Below are 27,282 nucleotides of genomic sequence, written 5' to 3'. Positions count from 1 at the left end.
TGAAACACAACTGGACAGATCAAGTGAAAAGTGTTTGCTGGGAAGGGAATGGGACGTGGATCCTTGGGAAAATATATTTTTACTTATTGGACTTGAAGAAAGAATCAAGCAAACTCAAAGTTAGTGCATTTCATTCAAGATTTATTAACCATTTCAGAAGCATTTTTATCGAAAAGCTTATGTTAAAGTTAATAGAAGTGAATATATTGACTGGATGCTACATTGAGACGCGATTGCATGCACTATGAGCCGTGAATTTTATGTACATCTGTAACATTCGCCAGAAAGAGAATACAAGGGCTCAACATATAAGGGAGTCAACCATTCTGAATAAGGAACAAGTAAAAAAAAACAAGTTGAATTGGGAAGCTATAAATTATTCCAACTATAATAATCTCAAAGATATCAAAGTGAAAGTGAAAGGCCATCAATATTTATTACAGTTACACACTGACAAACTTAAGTGAACTCACTGTTCGAGTCAGCAACAGGACAGATTGTGGATTGGGAATTCAGAAGCCTTGATAAATAGATGAGGAAAATCTACGGTGTCCACAACTCATTCACTTAACCTGGAAAAGAGAGATAAAGTCATGATGCAGATGTTTATGATCAGATGCATTCAGGTTCTCAGTTGTATTCAGTGGCACACTTTGATATTTCACAAGACATCTTTGGCTCCTTGCTGTGTGAAATATTTGATTACTCTCACCTTCACCAGAGTGACGGCAGCACTGTAGAAAATACTCAGGAAGAACAGGGTGATGAATGTGGAAGCAGTTGTCCAGATGTTGCCATTATCATCCTCATAGTCTTCAATCCAAGTGCGATCTATTGAATCTATGAATATAAAGCCGAGAGAACGTATTCAGATTGTTTCTTGATCCTGACTGATCTATCTGCACCTAAGTATTGTAATTAGAGACCGTTGCATCTTCTTCAGGCAGTCAGGTGTTTCTCAGGTTTGACTCTATCTGCATGTAGTAATGCATTACTGACTCTCAGCAAGAAATTACTAATACTAACTGTACATTTTTCCTTACTGTCCGTGCCAGAAAACTTTGAATTACTTTGCCTTTTAATCTATCATTGAAGAATATTATCATTTGAGGAATACTTACTGAGAACAAATATTTTAATTTTATCGTTATACTTTAAATATGGGCTGTGATCGCAGTTTAGTTCAAAGTTTTGGCCATCACTGGATAAAGGTTCAAATATGGTTCTCATCTTCATGATATATTGGTGACCAATTGCTTGGCAAATCATGATTATAAATTTCATCCACAGTAAAAACATTGCTTCATATTTTTGTTTGTAGGATCTGCATATTTAGGATTAAGTTTTTGTCCATGTCTCTCTTAATTTATTTTTTCTACTGTTTGATGTGTATATCTTTCCTTGTGTTCGTGGGCGTGTCTCTTACTTTGCACTTGCCCATTTTGGAGTGTGTGCATGAATAAACATACTCATATTCTTCACTGCTGATGTGCTCACGTGTATTTTGTATGTAAATCTTGTTCCCTTCACAATGTGTAAGCATCATCATGCTAAAATGGCACTTCGTTGACGCCTATGTTAATCTTTTAATGTCCTTGTGCGTGTTTAGTTTTCGTTAGTGCCATGCTACCAATAGACAGTAGGATCTGTCTATTTCAGGTCCTACCTACATTAGGTTATTTTCATTTTTGTGCTCAATAAATGTGAGCATGCAACGTCATGTTTGGTGGATGTTTATCTTTGCGTGATGATCTCTGTTTGTGTGGCAATCTATCCTAAACCACTGTCTGATGTGCTTGTTTGTGTTATTATGTGTGGATGTTTGCTGACGCTTGTGCCATTCTCCTTGTTTAATAAACGCCCCATTACTTGCGCGTCTGCATGTGAGACTCTGAATTTATGTGTGTGTGTGACCATGTATAAGTGCTGATCAAAGTGGTTTAAAAATAAATTAAGCTGCCTCTGCAATCATATGTTTGTGATTATGAAAATTAAAAAATAATAATATTAATGTCTAACTCTGTGCTCATATGTGTCTGTGTGAGTTTACATGTGGGAGGACATTTTTCAGATGTTGTATCTGTGTGCGTACGAATGTATGTCTGTCAGCATTATGCTGCATGAATAGAAATGCAGTCATGTCCATTTGTGTATTAATTTGCGTCTATGCTTTTCGTAATTATGTGTGGATATCCTTGTTCACTTGTGCACGTGCTATTCTTTCTGTGTATGTGCGTTTTTGTGGGAGCTTAGATGAGTGTTCAAGTACCATTTGCATGTGTGGCTCTGTGTATGTAAGAGTGTGTGACAGTTCATCTGTGTGCACGTTTATGTTGTGCATAAGCATGTGCTTTTAGGTGAGAGCCTGTGTATGTGTTTTTATGTGTGTATTTGTGAGCATTTCTCTGAAACTGTTTCAGTTGTTATACTAGACTGTAATTTGAATTATTGTTCCAGTTTTTATGGATTGTCAACATTTATATCTGACTCTGATGTTGTCAGGAACATTTCTGATCGTCGTGGAGAGATAAATGCTTTAGAACATAGAACAATACTGCGCAGAACAGGCCCTTCGGCCCTCGATGTGAGCAACTCTTTTGTTACAGCGAAAGAATTTCTGTCTCTGAGACCAGAGACCTGATCTCAAATCCCCACTACTCCAGATATGCAGAATTGCATTTCTGAACATGCTGATTACAAAATATCTACAAATGTTCTGTACGTGAAGCAAAATTATGTCAGATGTTCGAATACCAGAATTTATCCCCATGTGCTCCAGAAAACTGAGACAAAACTATGGATGACAAACTGGGATAATGTAAATACCAGTTTTGGATTAAGGGGAGTCAATGTTAACAAACGATTAATAGGGTCAATCGAATTCGGCAGACAAAATGGTATTATTTTATATGGAAACATGGAATCTTCGGACAGTAAATAAGAAGCTGGCTGTTACTGTCAGCAACTGGGTTACATTTCAGAGGACTTCTGTCTTGAAAACTCTGCAGAGTGAGTAAGAGTACAGACCATTAATAATTCCCCTCTCCCCCTACCTCGGCTCAACAACAATAACCTTCCATTCGGGTCTCTTTGGTGTGGAAATAAAGATGCATTCTGTCAACCACTGCACTGGTACAAGATCCCTCGTTCCACAGAAACAAGGATTATATTCAACTTACTCTGCACTGTTTGCGATTGGCATTTTCCAATCAAAACTAATTCCAAATGTCTCTTAAGATTGCGTTCGCAATTGTTGCATTGTGGCAGTTTAAAGCCGACATGAATTTTGTGAGAATGTGCAATCGGGGAATCAGGAAAACAAAGTTCAAAGTTCGTGGTCTTTACTTGAGAGAAATTGGGCATTTTCAGATTTCGTTTTAATGGAATTTAAGATGGTTAAGGTACTTTGCAGAATCTGGCATTGAGTGAGCTTTACTCTGCCTCCGATCCTAAGTTTACCTGAGCAGGGGACATTAACTGCACAAGACACGAGTCCTAGACCTGTTAATAATCCAACTTAACTTTACAGGTGGAATATAAGTAAAAGTGGGAAACACAATTAATTAAACGGTTGTATATTTAAATCACAATTTGAGGAAAAAGCTTTATTACTTTTGTTGAATTATTAAAAGCAACTTTGAGTTTTTTATTGACATGAATTAATAGTGTCCATCAGTGCAAGTGAAATGTTCACAAAACTTGGTTTACCGCTGGATTTATCGACTGTTCTGTTGATGATCTTCAATGGAATCGCTTCATGTCCCACCACACAGGAGTAAGAAGCACCGCTGGCCCACTCCTCTGCTGTAATGGATAACAGGCTGTACATGAAGAAGGAGGTGTTCTCGCTCTCCGCCATCACCTCGGTGTTCTTGTAGTTACTGGGATTCACTGGCTTGTCATTGTTTGTCCACTTGATGAAGATCTCTCGGGGGTAGAAGCCTCTCACTAAACAGGTGAGGGAGAGAAACCTCTGAGCGGAAACGTCTTCTGTTGGTGGCAGTAGGATAGACACTGAAGGCTCCAGTAGCTTTTCTCCTGAAGAATATTTGAAACAAATATAAATTAACTATAAAAATCCAGAATCAATATTGCAATTTCACTACATATTAAAATATGCCAGTTTTGTTTTTAAATTTGGGCTTTATACACTCTCATTTTCTAAACCAGCAGAATGATATCCATTCTGTTCATTAAGAGTAAAGAGTTTAATTCGAAAGTCGACACCATGTTTCTAAGACATCCTGTCCATTTGTCATTGCTGATGTTAAAAACACAAACCAGGTTTCTTCCCACTTCATTTGACTTATGATCATAAAAGATCAACCTTTGGTCCATTCTGTTCTCGATCAGATATTTAGCTATCCTGCTATCAGACACATCTTTCATGCTCCCAACGTTATTTGGAGCCAATCTAAGCATGCCATGTATGTAACTGGATCTAGATTACACATGGAATACTTTGTTCTTTCATCTCACCGCTCACCATTTCCCTTGCGGATGGAGTCTCTCAGAGGAGTCGGTAGATACGGATGGTTCACCACACATTCAAAACTAACGTGACTCAGCCAGGTTTGAGTAGAAATGCTCAATTTGCTGATCACGCTGTCGGGATCTTCTCCAGGCTGGTTAGCAATCTCTGATTTCAGAGTCTTCTTTTCTTGTATCCAGGTGACATTGACTCCAGAAGGAAGATTGGACACAACACAGGTTAATGTCACCGTCGCCTCCAGTAAGACCTGTTCTACTGGCGGTGGTAGGATTTTAACTGTGTAATCGTGGCACTCATTACCTCCTATGAAACAAAAATCAAATCAATGAAAAATGCCTCTTTAGAATCAAAACACCGAGCCTTCAGGCTACTCCCACATGAAGTGAAGAAACCACCTTTGACATGGCAGCTTCCAACTATTGCTAAAATGATGGTTCCTGTTGTTGAGATATTTTGATTTGTGAAAACATTTGTTATTATCTATAACATGCCCCGTGTAATCATTCATAAAGAACACTGGATTTGTAACAAGTGAAACCTTTGAAAAAGTAAAATCAAAGATACCATGGCGTAACACATGGAATTACCTTCCTTCCAGACTTCTTCTCTCACTTACGACCATCCATTGATACTTGTGACAAGAGTAATCTGAACATAACGACTTCATTTCTATGTTCATGAAACTTACTTGCAAATGTTGCTGGGCATTCTGAATGCCACATTATATCCCCAATTTTGGGCAAACTGTAAACAACCATAATTATTGTCTTTGTTCTCATGCATTTGCAGAGGATATAAGGTGTTACGGGGCAGTGATCAGTCACAGAAATTCTATTCAATATGTTTAACGTTATTGAAAATAATTGACATTATTGGTGTGAGATCATTCTCTAAAACATACCATGAGATATTATTACTCCTATCAAATTTGGAGTTGATCTAAAAACAAAACAGTGAATTTCTTAGTAGAACAAAGACTAAACAAATACGTGTCTTAAATTATTCTACCAACTTGATGGAAATTTGCACGAGTATTATTCAGACTTCCACTGCTTACTGCATGAACATTTCCATCCTCACCCTGGGCTCTATCAGCCTGACTCAAATTCCTAGATCGTTCATCCCTACTGTCGCCTTACCACTAAAATGTATTCTCCTGCCACATCCACTAATTGCAGAGAGTATCTTAAAGAGGCTTAATTAGGTCATGTTTATCCAGATTAATCAAATGTGATACAAACTTGGTCTGCGATCTGGTCCCATGAATGAAGTTGAAGAGCTCAGTACCAGATAAAATCTATGACGTACAATGCCCAAGGACAACAGGTCATTCCTGTGCTGGAAATGAAGCACTGAACACATTTTTATCTACTTTGAAAAAAGGGTCGCTGCACATTTCAATCATGTCATTTTGAGACCACAAGATAGTAAGATAAAGGTGCAGAATGAGGCAGTTCGGCCAATCGAGTCTGCCCTGCCATTCGATCATAGCTGGTATGTTCTTCTACCCCATTCTCCAGCCTTCTCCATGTACTAACCGATCTATCGCCACCTTAAATACAGTCACTGACTTGGCCTCCATAACCCTCTGCAGCAATGAATTCCACACATGCACCCCCCTCTAGCTGAAGAAATTCTTCCCCATCTCAGTGCCAAATGGTGCACCCTATGACTCCGAGGATATGCCACCATGTCCTACTCTAGCCTACTGGCCAAAACATTTACTCAACTTTCACCCAATCTCGGCCGCTCAGCATGTTCTATGTTTCAAAGAAATACTTCTCTGACCCTGCTGCCCGGCCCCCACAAGACACGGACCCCTCCCCCATTCCCAACCCCTTTATCCTTAAGCAAGTCACCAGGTATGGATTCGGCACTCTGCCGCTCCAAATGTGGTCTGCCAACAAACTACTTTAAAAAAAGACGGTTAATCCAGCTCACTGTCTATATGTCTTGAATATAGAGAGAAACATGCTTTTCTGATTTGACATAATGTTGAATTATGAGCAACGCCAATGTAACACTCAAACTGAAATACATGACACGTTTGTGAATGGGATGCTGTACACCTTAGTGCTGTTCACTAAATTTGATAAATGTGTGTATCTGATTAACATCGGAGTTCAAAATGATTTCTAGTTCTCTCGTATGTATGTCTTACCCTGGGGTGTGGTGATGTTTTGACTTTGAGTGTTCTCTCCATGAGTGACCTGGCAGGTATACACTGCGCTGTTGAACCATTCACCATAAGGGACTGTCAGCCGACTCATCACCGAGAAGTTCCCATCCGCCTCACACACAGGAGATGTGAAGACAACAGAATCCACGGATTGGCCATTTTTCAACCATGTCACGGAGATTTCCTTCGGATGGAAATCCATGATTGAACACACGATGGTTGCAAACCTGCTGCTTGCGATTTCTTCACTGGGACTCACGGTGAGAAGAAGAGTTGGCTGGAGAAGTGGACCTTTATGGAAAACATTGCATAAATTATCTGACAAATTTGATAACAAATACATTCACTTCTATTATAACAAAGTTTATTATGGCTAATTGATACTAACCTTGATATTACAAGTATCATAATTATGCAGAGTGTTATAGAAGCTGAGATCAACACATTACAATTAGCAGGACGATGTGATAATGACAATGTAATGCTAAAACTACAGGTCACAGCAAGGAAGTCAAGAAGGCACAGAAATGATAGGCCAGTTAAATCAGAGGGTGAGGTAGTAAGGTTGGATGGTATTCATTTCAATGAAAGGAGTATGATAAACAAGGCAGATGAGGAAACGGCATAAAGGAGGAAGTGTTGATATCATGGAGACATGTTGAGAGAGGGGCAGGCGTGGCAGTTCAATATTCCAAATATAATGCCTTCAAGCGAGACAGGGAAAGATGTAGAAGGGCGGTAAAGATTGTTGATGTTCACCAGTGTGAGGGAATATGTGGGTATCGAAAACATGGTGAAGTGTTGTGATGTTTTTTTTCAGGAATTAGGATAGATGATGTGATGTGCTGCCTTGCTGGATGAAAAATAGTTATATTTCCAGGGCAAATAAAATGTATGCCAGGTAAAGGATGAAATAGTGGGTCGCTGGCAATAATTTATAATTCCTGGCCACAGGGGATATGGCAAAACTGCCAGTGTGGTATTGTTATGCAGGACGGATGAAGGGAAAAACAATGAAACCACAGGCTCGGCTCAATCTAGATTCAGTAGTAGGGAAGACATTGTAACTATGGAGAGGGGAATTAACCTTCATCTGGAAGAGTAATCAACAATTCTCAGCACGAATTTATTGTGAGGAAGTCATGTCTGACCAATTTGATGGTAGTTTTCGCAGAAATAAGTCGATGTCCAGATAATCGTAAAGATCAGAGCCAGGTGTGATCAAGTCAATTTGACGAATTGAATCCTGAGGTAGCTGAGTGGCGGAGTGCAGAGGATAATGGCCGTAGGATGTTTGTGTGGCTGGAAGTATATGTCTAGCGGTGTTCTGCAGGATTCAGTGTTGATTTATTGTTGTCTCTATTATGTAAAAGTGATTTAGAATATACTGCAGGAGATTTGGCTAGTAAGTTCACAGATGAAGCGAAAATTGCCGTGTTGGCAGGTAGTGACCATGATAGCTTTAGATTGCAGCAAGATACAGAAGGGTTGGCCACTTGTGCTGAGAAATGGCAAATTGAAATCATTATGGATAACTGTAAGGTGATGCACTTGGTCAGAAGAAACTAAGAGGTATTATGTTTTGAATGGTGGAACCCTGAAAAAGATTGCATGCCCATCGATCCCTTATAGTAATGTGGCAGGGGGATAAAAAGGCTAAGGATGTGTGAAGGATATTTGCTTTTATGAGCCAAGACATTTACATTAGGTGTTGGGAGATGATACTGGAAATTAATGAAATACTGGTTAAGCCAGACATGAAGCATCGTGCGTAGTATAGGACTCCATGTTATGGAAGGAATGTGATTAGACAGAAGGCAGCATTGTTGAGATATTCCAGGATTTTTCCTGGGCTGGAAGTTTTTAATTATGAAATGTGATTCGCCAAACTGGGATTTTCCTTGGAGCAGAGAAGATTGAGAGAGAAGATGATTGTGATGTTTGGAATTATGGTAGACATACACAGAGTAAACAGAACAAAACCTTTTCCCTTAATGGATGGAGCAATGTCTCAAGGGCATAGGGTTAAGGTAAGGACAGGAGGATATCGGGGAGAACAAAATCACACAGAGGGTGTGAATCTGTAGCTCAGTGCCAGTAAGTCATGTCGAAGCTTAGCCCCGCATAATATGTGAGAAATATTTAGATGCATATAAGAAATGCCAAGTCACACAAAGCAATGGATCAATTGCGGACATATTGAACTGGAATAGTGAGGGAACTGTTATTGATTGGCTTGGACTGGATGGGCCGAATGACCTTTTCCTGTGCTGTATATCTCTATGGCTATGTCAAATGTATTATAACTAATGCCCTATTCATGTTAACCACAGATGTACTGTTCACCTCAGTTCCCACAAGACTTACATGGCATTCCAGTGCTCTGCTTTGACCCGCTGTGTTGAACCTCACAGGAGATTTTGCTGCAATCCGCTTCCGACTCAGGCAGGGTTAACTGGCTGCTCAGGGTGTAAGTTCCCTTCTTGTTTCTCACGGATGGATAAGTCTTCAATGCAGTCGTGATTGGCTGCCCACCTTTCTTCCAGGTCACCTTGGTAACGTCAGGGGAATAGTCCATGGCCAAACAACCAAAGATCACTGAACCGTCGGCGTTGTGTTGCTGACAGGAGGAGACAAGTCCATAAAGTGTGGGGGTAGATACAGTCTCTAGGATAGAATGAACAATTGAGCAAGTTACTTTCGGTTAATACGACCTTATTGGTTACCCAAATGTTTCCTCAGCTGTAAATGTATGCCAGTGTGTTCCTGCTAAAATCTACAGCATACCTTGAGTTTATTTTTGTTTCCAATCAGTCGTTGATCATGATCTATTGGTTCCCTCTTCAGAAACATGCCCTCGACCTTGACCATTACTATATAACTTAGAAATAAGAACGCCCTGATCCCACGAAAAGTAACTGTTAGAAAATCTCCCCAACTAACACTTTCATTGGATTGCAGGTGACAAGCACAGTCGTTTCACAAAATGCAAACCAAGAAAACGTGGAAGTTGGAATTGGAAATAAAAACCGAAGTTGCTGGAGAAACCCAACAACTGGCAGCATCAGTGGAGAGAAACCAGAGTGAACGTTTCGAGTCCAGTATCCCTTCCTCGCTTATCAATGTCAGTCAGAATCTCCTCTCTGTGAAGAAGGCAGTTGCAGGGCACTGGGACTGAGAGAATGTCTGTCACAGCTGATATCATGCCAATTATCTGGAAGCTCAATGATCGACTTGACAATTATCTGAATTCTGGAGGCCGCTGAAACTTAGAGGACCATTAATGTTCAGAGACTTTGGAGTGTGACAGCTAGCTGAACTGAGCATTTATGTGAATATGATTCGAGAGATGAGCAAGTACTCTTTTACTTCAATAACTATTAAACTTACAAGCAGTTCATGGTAAACCTCTAATCTCTCAGACTAACCACCGCTCTGACTCTCTCTCTAAACCTCAATTTCCACTCACATTGACAACCCCTACACTGTTACACTTTCATTCACCCTCGGAACACATGACCTTCATCGCAAGAGATAACACACATTCAAGGCAATCCATATTCTGGACGAGAATGTAATCTCGATTCTTTTCACTCAATTCCACTCCTGCTACACTGCACCTGGTCCTTGGTGAATCTAGTCCTGAAATCAGACTTTTCACAACCCCTGACAGGATGCCACTCCACCAGATATGACCTCAGACCTTCACCACTGACCTCTCATTTTACCCAAGTCAACCTGTGCATATTGCATCCTAGCTCCGTTCCCATCTGCCCTTCGCTACACTCCGACCTTTACATTTTGACATCATATCCGCTTGTCACATCAGTACAGCCCAGCACTCTGCTAAGCCGATCAACTAAACTTCCCGATACCCTGCCCACCTCTCACCTAACCAGCCCGGCAGCCTGCCCACCTCTTAACTAACCAGTCTGACGTCTTGCCAATGTCTGAACTAACCAGTCTGACACCCTGTTTACCACTCAACTAACCAACATGACTCCCTCCCCACCTCACAACTGACCAGCCCTGCACCCTGTTGACCTCTCAACAAATTGGCCTGGCACCCTGCCCACCTCCAACTAACCAGCCCCGCACCCTCCTCAGCTCTCAACTAACCAGCCCTGCAGCCTGCTGGCCACTCAATTAACCATCTTGGCACCAGGGAGACACCCTACATTGCTGCTCAAACGACCCCTCACCTACTAAGCACAATGTAACCAAGTTATTTCCTTGTGACCATTATGATTTGCTTTGATGCCACCCTGCCAGACTAGGTGCATGCAAGCTTACCCAGCAGCCACCCAACACCTCACGGCCTATCAGCTCAAAATCTACCACATCACCAACCTACCTCCTCACGAGATCACCAGCTTCCAACTTTCAGCCTACTCCACCATAAAGTCAGAGATTTAGAGAGTCATACAACACAGAAACAGGCCGTTCGGCCCAGCTCGTCCATGACAACCAGGGTTCCCAAATTAAACAAATTCTATTAGCTGGCATTTGGCCCATATCTATCCAGATCTATTCAGTTCCTGTACCTGTCCAAATGTCTTGGAAATTTTGTAACTGGATCTGCATTTGCCACTTCCTCCGACAGTTCATTCCAATGTCAGGTACAGTTGCAACACAAACTCCCAACCTTTATACTCAATGCTCTGTGCAATGAGAACACATTTTGCAAACACATTCTTCAACACGCCAGCTACTTGAGACACCACTTTTAACAATATATGTATCTGATCTCTCAGGTCCCTATATTCGACAAAGCTGCCCATTGCCATATCATTAACTCTGTACGAATCTATGTATCTGAATCCCCAGGTGCTTCTGTTCGATATCACGACCCAATGCACTACCATTCACTTTAAGTTGTTTCCTGATTTCTGTTCCCAAAATGCAATGAGTCATATTCAGTTGAAACTGAACTCTATCTGCCCCTCCTCTGCCCATTTGCCCAGCTGATCATGATCTCGTTGTACTTTTAGATAACTTTTATTGTCAATTATAGACCCAATTTTGCTGTTATGTGAAAACTTAACAACCATGCCCCATTCAATTTTTTCACAATTTTCAACCAATATTGTACACGGTTCAACTTTTTATCCCCACATACATATTGTTTCCTTCAACCCTTGAAAAAGCTATCACCTTCTTGAAATCATTTGATGTTTTGACCTCAAACCCTTTCTGTGACAGAGAAATCCAAAGGTTCATTCTTTAGTTGAACAGTACACAAAAGGGTTCAATCTTATCGCGTATGGGTAAGACTGTTGACTGTTCCTCCAAACATTACTACATTTTGACTGGCAGTTCTTTCATTGCCCCTTTACTCTTTCTGTATCACAGCCATGGAACTCACTTCCTGACAGAGCGGTGAAAATGTTAATACCACACAAATGTCAGAAAGTCAAGGAGGTCAAAGTCGACTGATCTCTCAAGGAGATGTAAAATGCCTAACATTTCCACGCCTATCTACAGATGCAAATAACTACTAGAAAAAATGAAGATTATTCTGGCGCTTGCATGTCCACACAAAGATGACGTGCTTAATAGTTTCATTTTGTGTCGTTTGATTGTATTTCCAGTGAACTACTTCTTAATCATTTAATGGGCAAGGAACTTTCCTCATTTTTAGAACGGCAAGCATACATTATATTTCCCTGGAATAAAGAAAAATAATGTTAAATTAAAGGGATCTGACGACTGGAATGATTGAGTTGGAAATTGTCAGGAACTTAAAACTTATTTTCACGAGCAATTAATTACAGCCTCATTGTGTCACATTGCATACTCACACAAATATCTTTCAGAAATGGTGTCTCTCTTTGTTATGTGCAGTTGAATCATTAAATCTGGGATAGTTATTGCTTGTTAATCAGATGTGTTAAAGAGTTTTAGTCAAAGGTTAGCTCGCAGATGTACCATGTTTTAAGTGGGGCTGAGTGCTTTATTCCTGATCATGTATTCCTATTATTGTGTCATTCATTCAGCTAGCAAAGGTGCTGGACACTTTTCAATACGATATATCAACAAATTAATTGTTAAAAACATTCTTTAAAAATTCGTGTTGATTATTTGGAACAGGAACATTGATATTCTCTATTTGAGTGGTCAGAATAACTCCCACCCAAGTACACTCCAAAGATGCGAAGGTCAGGTGAATTGGCCATGCTAAATTGCACGTGGTGTTCAGGGATATCTAATTTAGATGTATTTGTTAGCGTTAAATGTACGGTCTATAGGGTAGGGAAATGGGTCTGGGTGGGTTACTCTTCAAAGGGTAGGTATGGACTTGTTGGAGCAAATGGCCTGTTTCAACACTATAGAGATTCTATAATTCTATACAGCAGCCATTGCCCTCTGGAACAGGTTGTTACTTCATCATACAGTTTCTTCTGAAATTATGGCTCTACATGAGATCACTCACTTTCAACGATGACGTGATATTAAATATTTTTGACAATTCACAATTTGGTAAAATATATTTTCTCTCTGAACAACTTGTTTCATATAAAGTACATTTTATATGAAACAACAAACTTTGAATGCTTGAAATCCGAAATAAAAACAGAATTCTCTGAAGAAATGCGGCAGGTCTGGCAGCTCCTGTGTAGAGAAAGGAAGCTTATCATTTCAAATGCAGTGATCCTTCTTCAGCAAATTGTTTTCATATTCTCCCGCACGAGAAATTATACCTATTGATTTAGACAGTGATTAAGTTTACCTGACTTCTGTTGGAAAAGCATTATAAGAAGGTGTACTGGATGATCTGAGATATCCGTTGAAGACTGGTTGAAAAGCTAACACCAAAGTGTTGGATTCAACCAAAATCCCACCGGACTGAACAGTAATGGTTTGATACAAACGAAAACTGCTCCAACTTAATGTCATCAAATATGCTTTGGGAATAATTAATTGTGGGTTAGTTATAAATGGTATTGATAGAACAGCAAGTCAAGATCCCGGATTTCTTTGAGGAATTACACTATTAACCCAGCTAACAATTCCCAAAAGCCAGGGAACAAATATTGAGTTGAAACAGGCTGCAAATCGCCAAACCTCTGTCTAATACCTGAGGCCCAAGTCTGGACAGCGATTAAATCGATTTCACAGGCCTCTGTGAGTGGACTTCCAACAGAACTCAAAGAACTCAATGTTTTTCCCCCCAATTAACCGGATAAGACATGGTATTACATTCCTCTCCAACACATTGTAAATGTACACAATTCACATGTCTCAGAGTCAGAGACACTACCACTACATTATACCAGATCTGAACACAATCTCCGACAACACAGACCACCGGTTTGAGAGTGCACAAATTTGTTAATAATTAACCAAGGATTTCAGCAACCAGGGATTGTTACAAAATGCTTACACGATGAAAGTAGCATTTCAACAATTATCCAAGAATGGTTTGATAGCAATTCCGAATTGTTCAAGCTCTATGGGAACTGTAGAGGAATAAAACTAGGATTTGCTCTGCCATAAATTTACTGTCACTGGATTTCAACTGAGAACTCCCTTCCCCTTCATCCTATGTATGTTGCTGCACCAGATGGTCTGCTTAGGTTGAAATGGATTAGAAGCTTTTGAAGTGTAACATCACCTTTGCCAGTAACATTACATGCTGACAATAAGTTCTTAATAATTTGATTCTACATTGTGCTACTAAATGCGTCACTGACAAGAGAGGCGCAAAGAAAATATGCAGCATATTTCCCTCTGTCTCACTGAATGATATATCCTTCATTGCTAACACCTGACTTCAGGGGTCTTACAATTTGTTACTGAAGTGTTTATTCTGATTGTAACAATTCAGTCAGGTCTCTCAATTCTGTGGTGCCTAATTTCTGGCAGACAAAAGTGGTTTTGAAGCGCCGCATGTAATTCAAATGTCTGAGATTCAGGTGTCCGAACGGGTCGATTTACAACTGGTCAGGAACAGCTGACAACTCGGTCGAGTAACACGGGAACACACTGTACAACAGTTTTGATCTGAGCAGATATATCTGCTCAATTAGTCACATCAAATGTATTCACTGTAATTTAACTTTCATAATAGGGACGAGCCAGAGAGAAAGCATCAATGCTTCTCAGAACGTTTTCACAGTGAAGTAAGATTACCTACTGATTTAATAAACTTAATCGTGATTGTAAATAAGAAAATTATTGAGGTGTACCATTTCACCAATTGAAGCACAGTTCCGGTGGAAATAGAATATTCTCCAAATTATTTCTGCATATTCTTAAAATATTTCTTGAACTCTGGAAATTTTGCACGCACTACTCAAAACCAATACTGCATTCCATTCTGTAAATGCATGTCTGTTGGATACATTAGGGCAAGTATTTACTCTCAGATGTGCTTGGCAATGGCAAGTTATTTCCTTGATCGCTCTTTCTAAAAAGTGATTTTTTTAAAAAGCAAATGTATGAATTGAAAACAGTTTCTGTCTGCATTCCCCGCTTTAACTGATGTCGAAATAAATGATCATCAACACTTAACTAATGTGAGCAATCTCATTCAGATTGCTACATTCCAAAAATCGCGTCAGTATATTAATTGAAATGAATCTTACTCTATTCTCAGTGCCTAAATAAACAATGTGCTCTACTGCCCTCCAGTTCCTGTCTTCTCTAAATTTGTGAATTCTGCAACTGTCGGAAAGCATGGACAGGCACATTAAGGGGGCGGCACGGTGACTCAGTGGTTCTCACAGTACCAGAGGATCCGGGTTCAACTCCCGCCTCGCGCATCTGTCTGCATGGAGTTTGCACATTCTCCCCGTGTCTGGGTGGCATTCCTGTGGATGCTCTGGTTTCCTCCCACAGTCCAAAGATGTACAGGTCAGGCGATGTGTATAAGCTGAATTGTCCATAGTGTTAGGGGTAAATGTCGGGGAACGTGTCTGGGTGGTTGCTCCGCGTAGGTTTGGACTTGTTGGGCCGAACGGAATCTTTAAAATCTCCGGTTTTGCATCATTTATTCCCATGGTGAGTTGATGATGGATTATTTTAGTTGATTCGAAATCTAGACTTGGTGACATAATCGACTATAGCAGCTGTTTCCTAATGAATGACTCTTCAGTTGATATGTTGTTGCAAAATGTATCTACTTACTTAAAACACACGGATTGGGAACATCTAAAGCATGGCATGGATTAAATCACTCAGTTAATGTTACATTTTTTAATCCTGTAAATCTAATTTAATCAGATCGAAAAGAATTAATTATTTCAAGTTAAACTGAAAAACTGATCAATTCAGTGAAATCAATTTGTTCTGCATCGAAATATTTGGAGCAGAATTTCTTAATCGTCTTTTCCAACGATCTCTTCCAGCCAGGAAACTTGTGTGTCGGGTACAGCGGAATTGAAAGGTAATTCTTGATTAATGATATCACAGTAATGGCATTTTTGCTCAATCGCAAGAAAAATTAGAACATTATATTTTTGAAATTCTATTTATATTTCTTGTGACTTGTCAACTGTTTCAAGACAGACTTTGTGATTTAAGTAGAAAATTGAGTTCTGAGTTTCGAATTTAAGGTTTGGATTAGACCAGTCCCAATTGTTACTTTCAAATAAAATTCGCGCCCTAACGGATCTGGTTTCCCTTCATTTCCAAATCCTTTGCGATTTGCCTTTCACTTAATACTAGGTTAAGTTCAACTGCAATGCTGATTGCAATGAATGAGGAAACTGGAGCAGTTCACTATCAACAACCATGCAAACATTTCTAAAGCAATGTAGAAATCAAAAACAGCTTCAACAATATATTAGCTTAATTTTACCTAAGCACATTCTCTCATCAACTGAACAACGATTACCAAATCACAACACTGAGGATCAATGATGTGTTTGCAGCAAAATTGTCTCTTTGCAAACATTTTCAACAGAACCAAGAACATAATCTCACAACAAATATCCCAAATTGGAAACCATCAAAACTGCTCACCATCACACAAGCGAATAATTAAATCAAATAGAAATAAAAAGTCATAACAGTTGCCTTGGTTCTGAGATAACTTATTGAACAAAGCTTAAAGCTTTAACATTTTCGGCAACAAGTCAATTTGTTATCAACCTATATAGTATTTCTGATCATGTCAATCTTGTGCACTGCACAGTAGAGCAGCTGAAGGCATCTATTGATTAATCGCCTTAAGGTCAAAATAAAATTAGTTCAATGGATAAACATTATAATTGAATGTTATGATAAGTTAGTCTCAATCATGAAATCTGATGAATTCGGTAGCTTAAGATTTTAGTCCCAAATTTTATTTTGAATGAGGCTACTCAAAACAGACTTTAACTAGTTTAAAATGAGAACTGAGATTGTGTATATAAAAAAAGCTCTAAAAAGTCGTCTTTTTTTTCATTTCTCACACTTCCGTGTTTTTGCCTTAAGTTGGTCTTCAGACAGTTACAAACGGATGTAGTGTTTTCAATCAATCAGAAAAACTATTGCCTCGCGTTTAACAAATGCAGAAACGATTCAGTACAAACAAAGAACTTCACAGATATTCGTAATTGAGAGTCATCCAGAGAGACAATCTCTTTTGCTGATAGAAAACACCGATTACTGAAAGCATGAAAACGCAGTTCAATTCCACAAGATGGAACAACTCAATTCAACAGAATCAAATAAAGCAAAGTCAGAACCCAATCAACTTTTCAACAGAAGCAAATAAAACACATTCAGCATCCAGTCAAAAGAATGAAATGCAGCACCGCTAGAAGATTCCATGACAGTATCCAACGTGCTTGTCATCAACAAAATTAACAACTCAAATGACAAAATGCAATCATGGTAAGAGCATTGTGCACCCAGGGAATATATTCAATAAATTAACATATTTTCATCCTGTTTAGTGATATTTCCAACACCTTTAAGTTCTTGCCATTTGTTGTCGATAATAAAACTCACAGATAGTGGGTGTCATTAAACTTTGCTTATACCTGACTAATTGAGAGACTTTAGGTGTTTCAAGTAGGTCAGCCACACAGAATGCCCATCTGATTTTTAAAAATATATACACTGAGTATCTGAATCCGCCACCACTACTTCAGTCATTTTCTGAGATTGAAAGTAAGTCTATTGTCAGTTTTAACAAAAATCAAACTGAACCAAACCAAGCTCAGCACAGGATCTAAGTTTCATTTAATTCAGGAATTATTCACATGAATGGAACGTTAGCAAAAAATAAAGTCACTGAGAAAGTTCACATTCTTACCTGAAGTCACCGTCACCATGGTCCCTTGGCCCCAGTAACCAAGATAATCACAGCGTTACATTCTCTGGACTGGGTCACACAATAACTGACTTTGCATAAAAACAAACAAAAACCTGCATTATTCTAAATATTCAGAACCACTGTCAAAATGAAGTCGCGATAAATCTTCATCTCATTATAATTGTACAGTGGATACTGATCATTCGTATTAAATTACTATAATGTTTTATACTTCACAGAGTAACACAGAGTTGATTCTCAAAACCACGAACTGCTACAATAATAATCACCACTTTTGCGTATTAAATTTACAATTTAAACAATGATAATTGCACAATAGCCCAGAGAACTAATACTGAAATGCGAGTTTAGGTAGTCTGTACAGGTAAACATTGACTCGTTTCAAACAATGGGTGCTGGACGGGTTTTTGTATTGATTATAATTGCAGTGTCACCCCAGTATGTCACTGTGAGACACATTGTGTCAAATACTACAGCGGGCTGCAAACTGTAAAATGTAGATACTTAATTTCATCAACTCCTGGAAAGAAGTGATTCAGACTCCTCTAAAAATGATTTCGTGGAGTATTTTAGCTTTTCCTATTCACTGTATTTTAAAAGGTCGGAATATTTTTACAAGTTTAGCGTGCATTTAATGTGGCCATCAACATGAGGAAAGTAGAATATTTTTATACATTTGTCCAAACGAGTCACTCCTGGATGGGATTTAAATTAAGTCTCACATTATTTTCCCTGTCCTTCAATGATAATTATCGCCAGCTTGAAATAGACCTTTGTCAGTGATTTTTGTATGAGCATGTCACTGTGCACATCACTGTGACCCACTGTAGTATCACAGCGATTTACACCTGTACATTTTCTGTAATACACTCTGGGTCTCAATTTTCATATGAAATAGACATTTAGCGCTGATAGTGTTTAGAATTAACGGCATGGTTTACAGAACACGATTAGCAAACATTTCCCGAAATGTCAGATACATTAAAACTAACATTATGTCCAAGCATTTAAATGGTGGAAGAGTAAGCAGTACATACGACATGCCAAAAACATTGTCCCATGATATCACCGAGTTTGTTAGTTTCAATGGTATGTTTCCTCTATGATAGGGTTGTAAAAGGCAGCCCGAGGTGGGCTTCAGATCGCAGTTGGTTGAACTGAATTTAAAACGGGTACTGACCGTCAGTTAACGATGAAATTGGCAAAATGTCCCCTTGAGCTGTTTTTTGAACGGGTCCAGCCCTGGTTCCTCTCGCTGTGGTATCTTGCACAGTAATAGATGGCGGTGTCTTCGATCTTCAGGTTCGTCATCTCCAACGCAAAGATGTTGTTTGAAGTGTCTTTGGACGCAGTAAATCGATTCTTAATCGCTGGGGCATAGTTACTGCTGGATGAACTTTTGTATTCAAGCAGCCACTCCAGCCCCTGTCCGGGAACCTGTCGGACCCAGCTCATCCAGTAACTGGTAAGATCGAAGCCGCTGGTTTTACAGGTCAGTCTCAGGGTGGCTCCGGGATGGCCACTTTGTGCCTCTGGTTGAGTTAAAACAATCTCCGACTGGACACCTTTAAAAATGAAAAAAGTAAAGAACCCATGAGAATTAATGCTGATACAATGATGCCTGAGTCTTTTACATTCCTGAGGCAGACTAACATTGAGACAGTAACAAAGAGAGACATGAACAAAAAAACACTCACATGATAAGAACGTCAGTAACAAACTGAGAAAAATTGTTGACTTAATCATTCTGATAACTTGTGGAAAACGGTTCTGTCAAGAGCTTTCTAAACAAACCAGATCCAGGAGTGTTGAACTAAAGTACAGTGACCCGGATTTATATGGTCATCAGAAGGGGCAGGTTTACAGGTTCCGCCTATTGGTTTCCTGCCGGAGGCTGAGACTGGATCCTCGTATCACCTTGCACAGCCCTTACAGATAGGTTCATATTTACACGAGATTATTCTTAAACATGGAAATATACACACCTTGGGATATTGTTTTGCTGATTAGCCTGCTAGGAAGTGTTTTTTGAATGGGGAAAGTGAAATTTAACAGCTTGAAGTATTTTTCAAATGAAGTTTTCAGATATTTTGTTTAAAACAACAAAACAAATTCAATTGGAAGTTGGCTCTCTGTATTTTAACATGCATTCACGAGTAAATAAAACTAAAACCAAAGTTCGAAGATATTACCAGCCAAATAATTAACTGGCCATATTTTTTTCTGGACACTCCAAGTCTCCGAATAACTTGTAAATCATACCAGAAGTTTCTAAATTCACTTTATGCAACTGAATACAGAGCGTGTTCAAAGTGATTATGTATAGAATATTCAATTGGAAATTAACTCCCTTTAATTCTACATTCAACCACAAGCAGAAAAAGCTAAAACGAAGTTCAATACCATTGTCAGACAATACAATTACTGACTTTATTTCTGCAACCACTCAAGTTTCTCTCAAATTACAAAATAAGATATCATTTGTATTTGGCATTTCTAAATTCAATTTAGGCAAGCTAATATCCAGCATGTCTAAAATGAATATGTTAAGAATGTGTGTGTATGTCACTAAACTGTTTGGATACGGAGATTAGAAGAACCTCACCATATTACAGAATCTCTCTCCTTGTATCTTTTTTTAACATGCACCGACCACAAGATAGATATTTGAAAACGTATTGTAAAGGAAAGATGTGTGCCCGAGAAATAAAAAGGGAATTGACAGTGATACGTAACACTCAGGTAAACCTTTGAAAGAGAATCTAATAAAGTGGAGCAGGCTGGTGAGAAGTTTGAAAATATTTCTCAACATCTAAACCATTGCAGGTAACTGTTTGTGTACATCAGGAGTGTCTGGCAAGTTACAGAGTATTACATCAATAACTGCCACGGATGTAGGTCATAAACAGCACATTTCTCCGCGCATTGGTAACTGTGACACGGGACTTTCAACGAGTAGAAATCAGCGAAAACTATGCATTACACTGCACCGGTGCTCACTATGTGTAAATGGCACACTCGGTTTTAATGAGATGCATTAATCAGAGAATGGTGCAACTGGTTATGCGAGTTCAAGCCAATTCAAGTTTATCAACTTACTTTGAGAAAATGACAAATGTTAGTGCCATGTGGGAGTTTGGGTCCATTAACGTCATATTCAAGAACATTAAAAATCCTCAATACAAACGGTTTACTAACTAGGCTGATGTTCAGCCGGAGTTAATATAAATGTCTGTCATGCAGTCGATTTCCTGTTTTCTGATTGTCACACAGTGAATGATGTGTTGAGTGGCCATCCTTGTTAAAGAAGAAATGCCAAGTGAAGTGTGTCCATTTTGGGTAAACGGGAAAATACAGTTTGCTTGGTTAGATTTTGTTTTAGTTGATTCATACTGCCTTTAATCTACCAGATACAGTAGTTGGCAGCAATTAAGCCGACTGCAGAAATGGTTCTCGAGCTTCCAGTTTCATTTACCGGAAGCATCTGGAGTCTCTGCAGTTGATCAAAGATATTTTGTCTCACTGTTGACCACTTGCCAGAAAGCCAACGTCAAACTATAACCAGTGCCTCGGCATAAATAAATCTACTCAGCAGCAATGCGACAGGAAATATTAATTTTCAGCTGTGCAATTTGGAGAACGGGTCCCTTCTCTCATTAAAACAAATATTCACAGAGTCTCAGTCACAACCGAAAAATCAACTTTTCACTGGAGGATCACTCCAGCATTCTATGAAATTGAGAAAAAACAGACAGATAGCTGTTCATGGAGTCATGGAGAGAAATCACTTCGAAACAGACCCTTCGGTCCAAACAGTCCATGGGCAACCATAATCCCAAATTAAACTAATCCCACCTGTATTGGCCCATATCCTCCCAAACATCTCGTATTCATGGACTTAACTAAAAGTTTTTTAAAAGTTATAACAGTATTCGTATCGAACTCTTCTTCTGGAAGATAATTCCTCACACGAACCATTCTCTGTGTAAAAGTTGCCGCTGATATCATTTTAAAACTTTTCTCCTCTCACCTTAAAAAAAGTTCTCTTCTCTTGAAATCCCCCAACCTAGGGAAGAGACATTTGCCATTTTCCTTACCACTCATGACTTTTATAAACTTGTACAAGGTCACCTCTCGAACTCTTACGCTCCAGTGAAAGAAGTTCCAACTACCTGGATTTCCAACGGTGGATCTGTGCCTCACATTTTCCCGTGTGTCTAAATTAGTGATCCTCCTGCATCCCCAATATATTACATTCCTTGATATTATTTCAAAGAATTGAAAGGGACTTGTCCTTCCTGTATTGTTCAATTTTATTTTGCTCCAAACATCATCACAAAATCAGTTGTCCATGTCATTGCTGATTCAAGGGAGATCTCTGTGCGCACAATGTCTACTGAGATAACTACATTACCATCCTGAATGTACTTCACAAGTGCACCTCTTGTTCACAAACGCAATTAGACACCAGGGAACAGTGAATACCCTTTCTGCACGCCGCCACACCTTCCCCTTTGCCCTTTGTGAAAACCGTATTGTCAGTATTAAGTAAAATAAATATATTTTGTTTTAACTTTCTTAATTCATGTTGCTGATCTTGGCTGAAAAAAGGGATGTTGTTGTCAGCATTTCTGGGGGATAATGTGTGCATTAATTTTCATGTTAACTTAAATTTAATAAGTAAGTCAAGATCAGTTAGAATAACTCGAGAAACGACGATGAGAAACGGGTCATTCGGATTCTCAGGGCTGCACTAACTGTTTGAATACTGATATAGTTCTGACTACAGTTTTCCCATAAGCCAGTATTTAATAGCATTAGATATCATGTCTGTGTGGACAATGGATTTGACCTTACACAATGATCCCGACTGTAATGGCTCCGCATTGCCGTTTGCACTATTTCCAACATATTTTGACGTGAATACAAGTACTTTCCACAGTTGCTGGTGAAGTGATAGTTTACACAATATCAGTTAACGTTAATGAAACAAAACAGAAGAACAATGACAATTGAAACAAAAATTACGACATCCATGCAGACATACTCGTGGGCACACACACTCATCTGATCACTTCATTACTATCAGAATGGAAGTATTTTCGAATGAGTCTCGGAGGATGCTGCTGAGACTGGAAGAAAGCAGTAATAACGAAATTCGGGTTCAGCTGGGGCTGTTCATTTGGAGCAGAGGAGGTTGAGGGATATTTTTCTTAAGAAACATTCAAATGTTATGCATGGATAAAATAGATGGGAAAAGCCTCCTTAGCAGGGCTCGGTAGGGGGTGGGGCGGTGGCGAGTTCGATAACTAAGGTGCTTAGACTCAAGTGATAGACAGCAAACTCACGGGGAAGATTCGGGAAATTCACAACCTGAAAGGATAGTCGATGCAGGAAAACTCAAATGTTCTGCGATTTACATATGAAAGAACTGAAACCAACATGTTCATTCTAAAAGATGAGAATATTAAGACAATCCAGTTAAATATTTAATTTACGTTTCTCATCTTTTAGAATGAACATGTTGGTTTCAGTTCTTTCATATGTTAATCATAGGACATTCTTAAAGTTACATTCTCAAGTGAACTTTAACAATTAGTCTAATATCGGCCCAGATAATGCATTTAAGTTGTGAGGTGTCCTCTGTGAGACTGTCTGTGGCACAATGTTCAGGCTGATTCTGATCTAGGAAAAGGACTTACAGAATCTAACATGGATTCGTGCAGTTTTTGAGAAAAATAAAATGTAATTCTGCAAGTACAAATTCACCCGACAAATTTACTTGTGTGTGTCTGTGTGTTTGTGTGTGGGTGTGTGTGTGTTTGTGTGTGTGTGTGTATGGGGGGAGGTTATGAGCGTATGTGTATGTGTGTGATTGTGAGAGGCTGCACGTCTGACCATGTGAGTGTGTGTGTATGAGAGAGAGATCTTGTGCATGAGAGGACCCACATGAGTGTATTTGTAGGATTGTGTGTGTGTATGTAGGAGCGTGCCTCTAGGAATGTGTGTGGTGTGTCTGTGTCTGTGCATGCATCTGAATGTATGCGCATGTCTTTATCTGGGTTTACGTCTGTTTGTGTGTGTGTGTGAGTGTGTGAATGGGAGAGGTGATGAGAGAGTGTGTGTGTGTGTGTGTGTGTGTGCGCGTGTGTGTGTGTGTGTGTGTGTGTGTGTGTGTGTGTGTGTGTGTGTGTGTGTGTGTGTGTGTGTAGTGCAGTGTGTAGTGTGACATGAACCCAAAGACCCGTTTGAGGCCATCCGCACAGGTACCGAACTTGACTATAAGCATCTGCTTGGCCACTTTGCTTTGGTGCCCATCCTGGAGTTCACCTTGGAGGGCAATCACACGAAGATCCAAGGTCGAATGTCCTGGACCACTGAAGGGTTCACCGTCTGGAAGGGAACACTCCTGTCTGTTAATTGTTGTGTGGTGTCCATTCATATGTTGCAATAGCTTCTGCTCATTCCCGCCAAAGTACTATGCCGCATAGCATCCTTGCCTACAGTGTATGAGATAGACAACGTTGGATGAGTCACATGCGTGCCTGCCATGTACACACACAAAGAGAGAAAACCAGATACATACCCAGACACAGACACACACACAGGCACACACACACAGATACAGATGCACACATACACTCCTACAGACCACCAAACATTCCTACAGATACACAATTTGAGGAAAGACATTCTGGCTATTGAGGGAGTGCAGCGTAGGTTCACGAGGTCAATTCCCAGAATAGCGGGACTATATTACGCTGAAAGATTGGAGCGACTGGGCTTTTCTCCGCTTGTGTTTAGAAGGGGATCTGATTGAGATGTATAAGATCACTAAAGGATTGGACACTCTGGAGGCAGGAAGCATGTTTCCGCTGAGTCACGAACCAGAGGTCACAGTTTAAAAATAAGGGGTAGGCCAGTTAGAACAGAGTTGAGGAGAAACGTCTTCACCCAGAGAGTGGTGTGTGTGTGGAATGCTCTGCCCCAGAAGGGAGTGGAGGCCAAGTCTCTGGATACTTTCAAGAAAGAGTTGAATAGAGCTCGTAAGGATAGTGGAACCAAGGGTTATGGGGATAAGGCAAGAACAGGATACTGATTGAGGATGATCAGCCATGATCATAATGAATGGTTATGCTGGCTCGAAGGGCAGAATGGCCTACTCCTCCACCTATTGTCTATTGCCTGTTGTCTATTACTCACACGGGCTCTCTCATAACACAAGCTCTCTCTCATACGGTCACATGTACACTCCCACATTCACATGCATCCACTCACAGACTTTTACCCCTTCCACTCACACTCATACTTACACACATATGCACACTCTCTCACACTCTCCACCCCTCCGTGACACACACACACACACACAAACACAAAGAAGTTTGTGAGTTGAATTTGTACTTGCAGAATTAGATTTTATTTTGCTCAAAAATTGCCTGAATCCATGTAAGATTCTGTAAATCAGTTATTTTTTAAGATGAGAATCAGATTTTTTTTAAAGATTAGAATCACTCTCATGGACAGTCTCGCACAGGGCCCGTCACACCTTAACCGCATTATCTGGGCCGACATGATACCAATTGTTAAAGTTCACTTGAGAATGTAACTGTGAAAAGTTTGGCGATTTACATATGAAAGAATTGAAAGCAATATGATCATTCTAAAAGATTAGAGATTTAGCAAACAATCCAGGTATTTTTCATGACATAATTTCAATTATATCACACTGTAAAATTTTGCTATAAATTCTGTGTCTTGCGATCTTATACTCCACAACCATCTGATAAAGGAGCTGCGCTCCGAAAACTCGTGCTACCAAATAAGACTTGTTGGACTATAACCTGGAGCTGTGTGATTTTTAAGTTTATTCATCTAAGGTCAATAAATTAAATTAACAAACTGAAAAGCACACTCCATACATTTAGGCAGATCAGACAGTTTCATGTCTCAGTAGACACAACTTAAAATTCAGAACATTGTAATGAAGAAAGATGAGCCCTCATAACACCGGAAATTATTTTGTTTGATAAAACAATCCATCGTAGACATGCTTAGAGTAATTCCTGCGAACCAACTTGTTTAATTTTTTTGCCGGGTAACACACGAGATGTTACTTTAATCCGATTGATGTGAACCATTTACACGTTTAAAGTTATTTGAAAACGTTCTTTACAACTGACATGCCAGCAAAGTCTAGAAATTATGGATCAAAATGGGCAGTTGTTTTTTTTCGACTCAAGGAAGATCCATAAGGATGGTTTGCTGGTGGAAGTGTTTGGACCTGTGACTGCTTTCATTTATAGTTTTGACTAAGCTCTTGGCAAACAATGAACCGCTTCTCAAGTTGCTCTCACACGAACCTACCAACCATTGGGATCCAGGAAGACGGTAATAGAAAATTTATTAAGGACCGAGCGAGGTTTGCAGATGGGACGATGAGGTGACAATGACATTTAGCACAGGGATTTTTGACGTAATGAATTTAGCAAGGAAGGACACAGAAACACAAATTCATGTCTCTGTTTGCATTTCCATACACTATAAATTACTTTTCTATTATATTCTAAAATACTGGTGTCTTTGTCTGTTTGTAGTTAATACACCATGTCTTCTCCTGGGCTAAGATAGTTCATTTATTTATTGAATACAAGACTCTATCTAAATTACGCTGGACTTTCTCTCAGTAATGACCCAACTCGTGTCAGCTTATATCACTGGATGTGCTTTTTCAGCAATTCAATCTCTCCTTGATTTGGAGATGCTGGTGTTGGACTGTGATTTACAAAGTTAAAAATCACACAATAGGTTCATTTGGAAGCACTAGCTTTCGGAGACCTGCTCCTTCATTGGGTGGTTTTAGAGTATAAGACCATAAGACACAGAATTTATCGCAAAAGTTTGCAGTGTGACCAAACTGAAATTATATTTTGAAAAAGACATGGATTGTTTGTTAAGTCTCTCATATTTTAGAATGAACATGTTGGTGTCACTTTCGTTTTGGATGCATGGTGGCACAGTGGTTAGCACTGCTGCCTTACAATATAAGAGACCCGAGTTCAATCCCTGTCGCTGTGGACTGGGACTACTGTTCACTAGAGTCATCAAGTCATAGAGTTATGCAGTTCTAAACCAGACTTTTCGGTTCAACTCATTCATGTTGAACAGTTATCTGAACCTAATTCGCCCCATATGCCAGCATTTACCCCATATCTCTCTGAAATCTTCGTACTCATGTAACCACCCAGATTCTTTTTAAATGTTGCAATTGGACCAGCCTCCACTATTTCCTCTGGCAGCTCAATCCATGCACGTACCACCCTCTGCGTCAAACCTTGTTCCCTT

At 39.5% G+C, this 27,282-nt stretch overlaps 1 pseudogene across 1 annotated transcript; it reads right to left on the bottom strand.

Moving 5' to 3' along the window:
• Positions 1-236: 236 nt before the first annotated feature.
• Positions 237-19,752, bottom strand: LOC122545175 (Ig heavy chain C region, membrane-bound form-like; annotated as a pseudogene). The gene is made up of 9 exons (XR_015755682.1): positions 19,635-19,752; positions 19,194-19,502; positions 17,917-17,985; positions 9,039-9,338; positions 6,654-6,962; positions 4,487-4,795; positions 3,709-4,038; positions 713-840; positions 237-572 (listed from the first exon to the last, which is right to left on the bottom strand). The product of XR_015755682.1 is annotated as an Ig heavy chain C region, membrane-bound form-like (transcript).
• Between the last annotated feature and the right edge of the window lie 7,530 nt (positions 19,753-27,282).

The sequence above is a fragment of the Chiloscyllium plagiosum genome, unplaced genomic scaffold (assembly GCF_037043375.1).
Source record: "Chiloscyllium plagiosum isolate Xiang-an unplaced genomic scaffold, Cpla_swu_hap1 HiC_scaffold_53X, whole genome shotgun sequence".
Classification (NCBI taxonomy): Eukaryota; Metazoa; Chordata; class Chondrichthyes; order Orectolobiformes; family Hemiscylliidae; genus Chiloscyllium; species Chiloscyllium plagiosum.
The sequence above is the reverse complement of the archived record's forward strand: the minus strand, read 5'-3'. Positions and strand labels throughout refer to the sequence as shown.